This window comes from Prionailurus bengalensis, chromosome D4, assembly GCF_016509475.1.
Source record: "Prionailurus bengalensis isolate Pbe53 chromosome D4, Fcat_Pben_1.1_paternal_pri, whole genome shotgun sequence".
Classification (NCBI taxonomy): domain Eukaryota; kingdom Metazoa; phylum Chordata; class Mammalia; order Carnivora; family Felidae; genus Prionailurus; species Prionailurus bengalensis.
The window spans coordinates 28,849,479-28,861,726 of NC_057359.1; the positions used below are offsets into that span (position 1 = coordinate 28,849,479).

General features: G+C 41.4%; 1 protein-coding gene across 15 annotated transcripts in view; it reads left to right on the forward strand.

The window, feature by feature from the left end:
* The window catches only part of LOC122475127 (aminopeptidase O (putative)), a 343,878-nt gene that overhangs the window by 59,062 nt on the left and 272,568 nt on the right, over positions 1-12,248 (forward strand). The gene's annotated exons all lie outside the window — the stretch shown is intronic.

The window sequence follows — 12,248 nt, forward strand, 5'->3', positions numbered from 1 at the left end:
AATGACACATCAGCGTGATTAGCACATTTGGCAGGCACCAGCTGATTTCCCGAAAGAAGCAAAGCACCTGGGAGCAGCATAATGTAATGAGGCAGATAACAGCAACAGAAATGACAGCAGCCTTTGGGCAGGGGACAGACATCAGAAGATGGACCTCTGAGCCCTTGCTACAGGAGGGAAATCATTCCTCTTCGCTCTTTACAAAAAGAAGGCTAATGGTTTAGATTGCAGCATGATGACCATCATAAGAATTTTATTAGCTCAGAAGTCACTAGCCTTTTTTCAAGAAGGCTACATCAAAGCTATCGATTTAGATTGGCTGGTTTGGCCCCTTTATTATTTAACTTCCCCAGCATAATTTCATTTGGGCAGATAGAAATGTTAGCTTGTATGTTACGGTTGGCCTCTGTTGCCTGCCAAAATGTAGCTCAACTATTATGCACAGAGACCCATTGCCCCCAAAAGTGCTTTGTATGTAATAGGTGCTCAATACTTGCTTAAAAAAATGTGTTCTGTATAATCAGATAGAAGTTCATGGAAGGAGCATTTAAAAGCACTACTGAATAGTAACAAAAAAGATTTCGGGGTCATTTCTGTACTTATGCTTCTGTTTAGAGTTTATGCCTTTTCTCCTAGGCTCAATAGATAATAAAAGAAAAAAGAAGTGGCACAACATTCTTATTTTTCCCTGTTCTGCAATTCTTTTGTTTAGTTTAATTTTATTTTTGTAGAGTCTAATTTAGTTTTATTTTTGTAGAGTCTAATTTAGTGTATTCCTACTAACTAGATAAATAAAACATTCCACTTATTTTTCATGGAAAGCCTGATGTAAATGAATAAAACTAACCTAAGCTGCTTACACAAGTAGGAGAAGAAGCATATGAACAAGAGAAAGGTGTTAAAAACTCTGTGTGCCCTCGCATAGTATCTGATTTCATTTTTCTGTGCAAAAGTAAGAAACTGTAGACATTACTTCATCCTGGGCAAAATGCTACTCTGGCCTGCCCAATAGACTAAGTCTCTGACATTCTCTCTCTTGACTTTGTGTGTGGAAATTCCAGGAAAAAGCCAGGATTTCAGGGTCCAGACCCTCCTGTGTGCAATTGAAAGCCAACTTTCTTTCCTCTTGATGGCTCAAAATGAGCAATACTACTTAGACTGCTCCTACAGTATGCAACCAGGAATTACGTATAAGGAAATGACAAAGTAAAAGACGTTTAGGAATGGTTATGATTAAGAGTTTTCACCACAAAGAGAGAATGCAACGTAGAGAAAGCTCCTTGTTTCTAGAACTGAGGAAACTGTATTCTGAGCTAGCACACATACATATGTTTCAAGGGATAGGAGTACAGAGTGAATGCATTCACCTTTTTCTCTTTAGAAAGCTCCTGGTGATCGAGACAGTGTTGTGCTCTGTTACATCCCTCACTTTAAGGCCTCACATCATGTACTCAGCACTTTCTAAATCTTTGTCCATTCATTCTTTTCATTTGTGACTTGCTTCTGACTGGCTCTTGCTTGCCCTCCTAGTGCTGTACTTACCATATTTGGCATACAGGAAGTCATCATGATGTCTTTTGGGTAATGATGATTACAACAGGCATGGACCGATTCTTTTTGCTATGGATTTTTGTCTTAGGCTTGACATTCATGAATTTTCTCATGTGAATAAAGTTCTCAAGTGTACCTGTGACCATCTGGAGCAGTATGATTTGGTGCCTGGTTTGCTGACCCATTTTGTACTTAAGTTTAAGGGGAACTGGGTAATCTGTGTCACAGGTCAGAATGGTGGGTGAGATGTGGAATAACAAGCGTGGTGAAATGCAATGTATTCCTTTAGGTATTCATTAACCGCGAGGGAAAACCTCAAAACCAACGGAGGGACTTGTGTTCTCAGTTCAGTAGGTGGCGCTCTTTTACCTGGTTCACAAGAATGATCTTGAAGGTCATTCTCTTCGGGGAGTCCTGTGCCGCAGGCAGTACCATGTTGCGGGGAAGGAAACCCGAAGCCCTGCTGGGTGGCATCAGTGCCTGAGAAGTGGTGGCATGACCTGGCACTTGGCCCTGGTTAGGCAGTGCCGGTGCATACCAGCCCAGGGCATTCTTACTGTCTCCTTTGTTCTGGTGCCAGTTCCCGCCCTTGAGCAACAGCAGAGAAGAACTAACGAAAGACAGTCACGCCATGGGTATTCAAGAGGGTGGCATAGCTCATAAAACCAGAACGTGTAGACTCAGCAGCTCAAAAGTACTGAAAGAGAAAGGGCTGGGGTTTGCTGAAAGACCCAAGCACTGGACAGGCAAGCCAAGAGAGGAAGAGCAACCCAAACCGGGACCTTTCCCTCCTTTTTATGTATCTGTGATTATTAAAAACAAACAAACAAACAAACAAACAAAAAAACACAACACGTATATAACCTGCGCATTGTGTATGGTGTGACTGTCTCTATACACGTAAAAATACACATTTTCCTTTATACACATGTTCCTATACACCTTGCTAAGCACCTTTAATTTGTAATACAAAGATACTGCAAAATCATAAAATAGCTTGATACATGGAATAATTTGGGCAGGAAATTCTGAAATTAAGAAGAGGGGCTGGAGAAAAAAAAATCAGTCGTGAGGTAGGAAACAAGCAGGGGCTACAGAAGAATTGAGGAAAGAAACCTGATATGTTAAGTAAAAGCATGTATCAATCTGATGTTTCCAAAATGCTTCATGCTATTTGTCTAACCTACAGTGGAAGGGTTTAAAAGATAAAGTGAGAGCTTTTAATAGGAAGAATTTAAGTGCCTGTTTTAATTTTCAGGGAAAACAATAACTCCTCAAATAACAAAAAAATTCTGTGAGATGTTTAACTTTGCAAAGATAAATTATCTGCCTTTGCCTCTAGAAGCAGGGTAGTTGTGGATGGGGTGGCTGTATTTTTACAGTGTGTTTTGTATTTCCAAGACTCCCCTAAGAATAGGATAATGACTTTCCATATATTTTGTATTTAATTTACTATTAGTGGGCATAACTGATATGTCAAAATGACTACAGTATCTTAATTTTCTTCTGCTTTTCTTTTTATAAAAGTGATCTTCCCAAATAATGAGCAAGGTTTTTTACAGGCTTAGTGTAAAAAAGTTCTCTCTGCCTCCATGGGCTGATTCCATCAAATTCTTCCTTTTTCCTCTTTCCTCTTCCGACGGAGGAAGACTGAACCTTTAAAACTATTCGTAGGACGGTGTTTTAAAATGTGATAAATAAGAAAATAATTAAGGGAATTTTTTAACACTCCAGTTATAAGAATTTTTAAAACTAAATTTTGAACTGCCTCTTATGATTTAAAAAGTGACCTATTTCAAATCCTTATCATACCTACAAAAAATACAATCATCTTCAAAGAAAATTTCAATTCCGTTCTGGACACGAACAGGTCTATTTGGATCTTATAGCAGCTGCTATTGTGATCATAAGAACAATACTTGATATGATGTATCTGTCTTACCCGTGAGACCATCGGAGTATAAGAATTTTCCACCCTTAGTAAGTTCCAGTTTGAGGAGGTGGTGAAGGGGTATTCAGGAGCTTTCTGAGGAGGCCCAGAAGGGAGGCAAGATGGGTGGCTGCTCAAGCCTGCTTGGTTAGGGAGTGCCACTTCCTCTGGGCCCCTTCCTACCTCCCCCCTCCCTGTTAGTCTTGCTAATGAATCCGGCCTGGCCGTGAAATCATCCAGTGGTGTGATGGGCTTCTGGCCTTTGCAGAGGAAAAACTCTGGGTTAATTCAAGTACAGCGTGTTCTCTTTGTTTTGCAGCTGGTGTAGCAAGGGAGTCTAGGGCAAGTGGATTGAATCAAAAAGGAAAATGAAGGCATTCACTGTCTGTTTCATCGAGGATGGCTCATTTAAAGTAAACACCATTTAAATAGTCTCCAAATGGCCCATTCTATATGAAGTCATACAGGATGCCCCCTTTGGGCTGTCATTCTCCTTTAAATGGATCGCTTTGTGTGCACTGCGTTTTAATGCCATTCAACCTTAAACCCCCATATGTGGGCCTCATCAGGCCACAGGCTTTGGTGCACATGTGGCAGCCATACCTTCAACATTCTTTGTCTCTGTGTCCAGACAGTCAGCCCAAGCAACAGGGGGAGGTAGTTGTAAAGACAACAGCAGTTAACATTTCTTCAACACTTATTATGTGCCAATTACTATGTCGAGTGATTTCTATATATATTATCTAATTTAATCCTCACATAATCCTATGAGGCAGATACTATGATTATTCCCTTGTTATAGATGAGGAAACTGATGCATAGAGAGATTAAGCAATGTGCCCAAACTGGTAAGTGTGGCTCAGGGAGTTGGACCCCAGCAGTCAGATTCCAGAGCTGGAACTCAATCAATGGACATATTCAGAAAAAATAAGCTCTCATCAATTCTCTTTGCAAGGTAGGCTTATCCCAAACAATAGATAATCCAGAAATTATTTCTCTTTGTCTTTGGAATGCATGCTCTGCTTTCTGGGGCAGTATTTCCACCTTGTTACTTGCATTTTTTGCCGTTGGATTCGAAGATGAGATCAGGTATTCCTTGAGCAGCTAGCTCCCTGTGGCAGTGGGCAGTCTTCATACAAGATTGAGCTCAGTGGAATAATCCATTAACAGACAACCCCAATGAGACTTTTCTACCAGACATGCCCTCATAGTAAGAAACTAGTAAAAACCTCCCCCAGAGAACTGAAAGCGTTCAGTTGTCACAGCGGTCGCTCCAACATTCACCCAGGGTTGGGCAAGAAGCCCAGGGCTGGACAGCTTTGGGGAGCCTCTGTGAAGGGTCCAACAAGGGTCTTTGGGAAACGTGTTTCTAGCCAGTTTTTATTTGGCCCAGCGCACTGATCCGCCCCTGTTTAACCGTCACTTGGTAGCCTAGAGAAACTTTTTTGCTGTTAAGGCTCGAAATATGAAACAGTTTATTCTAAATGACCTCCACTAAGTAAAGGAACTTTAAGAATCTTAAAAAATGAAAAATCCTGAGGATCATATAGAAGAAAATCATCTTGAACATTTAAGATATGGGTTTGAGTGATATTTTCAATACATCCTGCCCCTGCCCCCCAAATCCTTTCTTTCCATTGTTTAACTTCAGAGAAGACTACAAGGGAGCAGTGGCAGTTTGGATATATTTTTGCTGGGCTTGACTGAGGTTCTGCTATCACTTTTGCTATCTCACTCCCAAACTTTAGGTCGTTTAAGGTTTCTGCCCGAAAAAAATAAAATAAAATAAAACAAACACATTGATCTCTCCCTCTTCCCTGCCACATCTCTTTCTGGCTTCCAGTGCCCTCCCCACATCACCTCTAGGATACAGACATTCCAGTAAAGGCCCTGGGACAGGATGTGATTAGGCCCTCTCTGTGACCTTGTATAGGCATCTAGCAGAAACCACTTATTCCATTAGCACTGTTCTCTCTGGAAAGCAGTTCTAGTTCTTGCTGTTTCCAGAAGCCTCCTCTTGCCCATGTGCCAGTTGTATGGTACAAGAACCAAAGAGACAGCAAACATCAGATCAAAACTTCAATGCAAAGTGTAGGGAGAAAGCCTGTTGTGTACACGGTTTCCTCTCTTTTCCCTCCCAGCTTTACTGAGATATAATTGACTTATAACATTGCTTAGGGTGTACAACGTCATGATTTGATATCTGTATATACTGCAAAATGATTACCACAATAATGTTAGTTAACACCTCCATCACCCCATGTAAGTACATTTTTTTTTAAGAACTTTTAAGATCCACTCTCTGATCAACTTTCACATATGCAATACAGGATTGTTAACTGTAGTCACCTTGCTGTACATTACACCCTGTGAACTTATTTATCTTGTAACTGGAAGTTTGTTTCCTTTGACCACCTTCACCCATTTCTCTGCCACCTCCCCTGCCCCCCAACCCCTGGCAGCCACCAATTTATAATCTGTCTCTGTGAGTTTGACGATTTTTTTAGATTCCACAAATATGTGAGGTCATTCAGTATTTGTCTTTCTCTGTCTGATGTGTTTTACTTAGGATAATGCCTCCAAGGTCCACCCATGTTGTCAAAATGGCGGGATTTCCTTCTTTTTTTATGGCAAGTAGTGTTCCGTTGTGCGCGTATACTTCACTTTCTTTATCCATTCATGTGTCGATGGACACTTAGGTTGTTTCCATGCCTTGGCCTTTGTAAAGAACATTGCAATGAACATAGGAGTGTAGAAATCTCTTTGAGATGGTGATTTCATTTTCTTCAGGCACAAACCCAGAAGAGGAAGTGCTGGATCGTATGTTAGTTTTATTTTTAATTTTTTTGAGGAACCTCTATACTCTTTTCCACAGGGCTGCACCAATTTACACTCCCAGCAACAGTGCACAACAGGCCCCTTTCTCTGCTCCACATTCTCACCAAAACTTGTTGTTTCTTGACTTTTTGATAGTAGCCATTCTGGCAGGTGGGAGGTGATCTCTCACTGTTGTTTCGATTTGCATTTCCCTGATGACTAGTGATGTTGAGCGTGGTTTCATGTACCTGTTGGTGATTTGAATATCTTCTTTGGAAAAATGTCTATCCAGGTTCTTTACTCATTTTTAATCGTATTTTTTGCTGTTGAGTTGTAGGAGTTCCTTATATGTTTTGGATATTAATTCCTTATCAGATAGGTGGTTTGCAAATATTTTCTCCCATTCTGTAGGTTGCCCTTTGATTTTGTTGATGATTTTCGTGGGTTTTTTTTTTTTCTGTGCAGAAGCTTTTTAGTTTGATGTAGTCCTGCTTGTCTAGTTTTGCTTTTGTTGCTTGTGCTTTTCATGTCATATCCAAAGAGTCATTGCCAGTGCTTTATTCTTAGAAGGACTTTCTAATAGGTTAGTACCTCTTCCTTATCTCTAAATTGCCTCTTACTTCTGAGTTGTATGTTATCATTTCAGTATAACCTTAGGACCAAAAGTATTGTTCTTTTTTCATTAGTTGACTGATTATTTTTATTTTTTTATACTAAAAAGGCACATATTCAAAGAGTGAAATAGTTCTATTGGGTTTACTATACTCCTCCCCAAAATACTTCTACTGTATTTCTTCTGTTTCAGAAGTAACCCCTTTCACATCTTTTAGCTGATTATCTGATATATATGTCCATGTTGTTCAGTAAGATGCAGGACTGTTCAGGGTTGATCTTCCCACTCTGGCAGGTGAGGATTTAGCTCTCTCCATGCCCTCGTAACACACATACCCCCTTCCCCAAATCCCATCATCCCGATGTGATAAATTTCATAACCTTGATTAGATCAGTGTTCTTCACATCATTATATCTATGTTCTTAGAAGCTGAGTCTTGTACAGCTTTGATTATGTTATTGTTTCTGTACAACATGTTAGTTTTTCATGGCGTTAATCATTGTTTTATTGTTTGTTTTTCCTATTTGCTTAGTATTTACCAACCCCAGAGGTGTTGAAAGTTGTTTCAGTCTTCTAAGGTGCTCGAATACATCAAGTTGCCTATCAATTTCCTCCTGAAGCAGTCTTTCCCAGGGTCCTGGAATCTGCTGAAGAGCTGGGTTACCCTCTCTGCTGGGCACATAGCTGGCACCTGGGATCACCCTTCTCCATTAGTCTACAGATTCCCTGTGCTTCTCTCTTGTATTGGCTTGTCTGCCTTCCTCTTGGTTTACTATATCTTTGTGAAGCATATTTTACATACTTAAGTAGCTTCCAGAGAATAGGATACGTGGGAGGTGAATTTTTTGTGAAACTGCATGTCTGAAAATGTCCTTATTATATGTTGATTTTTTTTCCTTCTTTTTGGAAGCTTGTGGAATCTTGCCTTTGTCCCTAGGGTTCTAAATTTCAAAATGATGTATCTTGATGTAGATTGATTTGTATCTAGTGTCCTGGGTTATGTGCCCTTTCAATCTGGAAACTCGTGGCCCCTTAAATTTGAGGAAATCTTCTCAAATTTTTTAACTGATGATTTTTTTCCCTTTCTCTTTTCTCTGTTGTCTTTTTCTGGAGCTTCTATTACTTGGATATTGGGCCTGCGGAACTGGTTTCTATTTTTCCCTCTTTTTTTTTTTTCTTCTTTCGCTACTTTTTGGGAGATTTCCTTAGCTTTCCATTCCATCTCACACCTTTATTGAATTTTTCTTTTCTTCGATCGTGGTTTTAATTCTCTTTACTTTGGAATGCTCCTTTTTTATATTATACTCTTCTTATTTCAGCACTGCAATACTTAGCAGTGTATACTTAGTGGGTATATGTTTGGTGTTCTTTGAAGTTTTCTTCTCCTCGCAAGACCACTGACCTTCAAGTTGCTCGTTTTCATCTCTGTTTCACGTCAGAGGCTTTCTAGATGTCCTGGAGGTGCTTGATTTGTCTGTAGGCATTCAGGAGTAGGGACTAAAATACTGACCGGAAGCTCTGTGCCCACGTAGGGCTTCTCAGCTGTGAGCTAGCTTCACCATAGGCTGATCATAGGACACCTCCAACTTAAGTCTCCTTAGTTGCCTTCTCTTGGGCTGTTCAGCTTTTTCATTCCTCTGCCTGGAGGGTAAAAGACTGATTGCCTGCACTCTGGGAACCAAATGAGAAGCTGGCTGGTGGTCTCAGCATCTGATATGCATATGTTCATCTAATCCCATTCATTTGCCTTCAACTGTGCCGGTTTCCTCCCTTCTTCCCCACCCTCACCCACAGCCGCCCCCAGTCTAGAGGCCTTCTCTTACTCTCTATAGAAAACAAATCTCCAGTTACTTGCTGGGGTGTTGTGGGGGGCAGTGTGGGGGGGAACTAGCACAGGTGTGTGGAGTAGGGGAGTCCATCTGGGGATCTAAGCCCTTCTTAGATGGTCGTTCAGCCAGGCCTGCTTAGTTTTGTGCTTCTTCCACCCCCAGCTTTCTGGGGTTTCTAGAGGATAAAATGAGGTGGCTCTTGTCTTTCTCTGTTGCCAACTCAGGATTCAGATCGGCTGCGTCATTAGCCCTGCCTCCATCCGCATGGCAGCTTCCAGTATTTTGCAGCTACTGTCTCCTATTTTAGTCTCCCTGTTCTTCTTGGTGTATGGATTTTTTAAAAAATCCTTTTACGGGGTGCCTGTCTGGCTCAGTCATTGGAGTGTGCGACTCTTGATCTTGACATCGTGAGTTCGAGCCCCATGTTGGGTGTAGAGATTACTTAAAAATTTTTAAAATCTTAAAAAAAAAAATCCTTTTACTGTCCTTTAATTGGGCTTTGGGAGGAGGCAAAAGTAGCTTCATGTGTTCAGTCCTCCATTTTTACCTGAAAGCCTCACCATTGCCATTTATCGAATGCCCAGTGTCTGAAGTTTTTAAAAGGAAAATTCAATGGCCCACGGTAAACACTGCAAAGTGTACGTCACAGAAAGCATGACCAGACCACAGCCCTTTGATTAAGAGAATTTTGTTAGTCAAGATTTTTCTTTTAAACTGAGGCTGTTCCAAAGATTTAGTTCCTCACCCACAACTCCTTTCCTCTTCTTTCATCTCCAGCCTCCCCTCAACCTCTCATCGTGTTCAGTCCAAACTGAAGGTCTTCATGGAGCAACCATGGGGCGGCATCAGGTTGCAGGGAATGAGGTAGTTAAGGGAAGGTAGGAAAACGAGGGAGGTGGGCTCAGTGCAACGTGTCATGCTGAGTCCATGTCATGCTTTTATTAGGTCTGCTGTGACTGTCTCTACCCTCTTCTTACTGGCTGGGGATCAGAGCAGCTGTTCTCTTTAAAGCTGTGGCTTTCTTTCAAGCTGAGTAGAAGCTACACACATCACCGGATTGGCTCCAACATCACTGGATTTGGTTGTCTCTTTAAAGAGGAGTGTGCCTTCAGCTTCTTAGAGTGGCTGTTCTGACTCCAGAAGCAGGATGAACTTACAAACAGGTTTGGGAGCATGGCTGCCTCTGTGATGGGTTTCCAGTAGTTCTGAGTATGCCCTTCTATATTCTTTCATCAAATATCTCCTCCAGTGACTTCCAAACTTCATGTCCTATCATACTTATTCAAACTTGATATCATAGTTTTTCTTTATGTTTAAGCCTTTGTTCTCTATTTAAATTTTTTTCTTAAGATTTTATTTTATTTTGGGGTGCCTGGGTGACTCAGTCGGTTAAGCATCTGACTTTGGCTTAGGTCATGAATCTCACGGTTCATGGTTTGAGCCCCTCATCGGGCTCTGTGCTGACAGCTCAGAGCCTGGAGCCTGCTTCAGATTCTGTGTCTCCCCGTCTCTCTCTGCCCTCCCCCACTCGTGCTCTGTCTCTCTCTCTCAAAAATAAACAAACATAAAAAAAAAAGATTTTATTATTATTTTTTTAATGTTTATTTATTTCTGAGACAGAGCATGAGCAGGGGAGGGACAGAGAGAGAGGGAGACACAGAATCAGAAGCAGGCTCCAGGCTCTGAGCTGTCAGCACAGAGGCCAACACGGGGCTCAAACCATGAACCGTGAGATCATGACCTGAGCCAAAGTCGGTCGCTCAACTGACTGAGCCACCCAGGCGCCCCAAGATTTTATGTTAAGTTTATTTTGAGAGAGAGTGGGTGTGTGCAAGTGGGAGGAGGGGCAGAGAGAGAGAGAGAGAGAGAGAGAGAGAGAGAGCTCTGCTGTTAGCACAGAGCCCAACGCAGGGCTTTATCCCACAAGCCATGAGATCATGATACAAGCCAAAATCAAGAGTTGGACATTTAACTGACTGAGCCACCCAGCTGGTCCAGATTTTATTTTTAAGTAATCTTTACACCCAACATGGGGCTTGAACTTACAACCCCAAGATCAAGAGTTCTGTGCTCCACTGACTGAGTCAACCAGGCGCCCCTAAAATTTTGTTTCTTTGGATCTAAGTTGGTAGTTTCAGGGGATAATAAATAATGACCCCTCTAGCTTTTGGAGTTTCAAATGAGTTGAGAGACAGAGAAGACAAGCATAGGGAGATCGAAATCTAACCTTTATTATTGATTTTTACAAGTAAAACACTTTGAAAAATGTCATGTTAGGTCTGCTGGCCAATGTGGGCATGTTACTATTTGACTCTGAATTTGACATCTTATCCACTCACTGATCATATTGGACAATCACAGGCCACTCCATGAGTGTATGGCCCTCTAAAACTTTTAACAAGAATGACAAAGGGGTGCCTGGGTGGCTCAGTTGGTTAAGTGTCCGACTTCGGCTCAGGTCATGATCTCACGGTCTGTGAGTTTGAGCCCCGCGTGGGGCTCTGTGCTGACAGCTCAGAGCCTGGAGCCCGTTTCAGATTCTGTGTCTCCCTCTCTCTCTGCCCCTCCACTGTTCATGCTCTGTCTCTCTCTGTCTCAAAAATAAATAAACGTTAAAAAAATATATATATTTACTTAAAAAAAAGAATGACAAGAATAGCTCCTGCAAAAGAATTAGTATGGGGCTGAAAGAGAGGCTAGGGCTATTTGAGTAATGGAAATTCCCTACATGGAACATGAGGAAAGGAGAAGTGTGTTCCACAACAAGAGGTGATATGAATTCTCCTTAACGACATCATCAATTTATAGCAGATGCTCAGGAAAAAAAAATACTGTATTAGATCAGGTTGTAGGGTGCATTCAGATATCAGAAACAGTGAAAGCATTTTCCCATCGTAGAAGTAAGAAGTATAGTGTTATAAGGTATCAGTCATTTGTTTTTTTTGTAAACACCTTCACTATGTTTTGGCCTAAGTGGAACGCACACCCTTGGCTGGGGTGGGGAGCCTCAGCTGAAATTCCAGGCCTGTTACAAACTAGCTGGGAGTCCTTGGCTCCCCTGAAACTCTCTAGGCCTGGTTTTCATCTGCTCCTTAAGGAATGGGGGAGCAGCCCAATACCTGAACAGATAAAAAGGATAAGGGATAAACCTAAGCTTCCACAGTTAATTAGTTTCAGAGTTGGGACTAAAACCCAGGTATCTTCCTTCCCTGGTCTCTCCATTCTCTAGTATATCCATTTTAGATGGACTTAAATTGAATTTAGACAAAATAGTTTAGCAACACAGTAGTGATCGTGCATGTGTTCATTTCTTCATCTGTGTATTCAGCAGAGCATCTTTTTTTTTATGCCAAACACTGCTCTAGGCAATATGTATGAACAAAAGATGTTCTTGTCTCTATAGCAGCGTACAGCCTGTGCCCTTTATGTGTTTGTAGCCCTTACGTGACCATCTCAAGTACTACCCTTTATTTATAGCCTCACTTGAAGTGCTTCAAACTGATCCCTG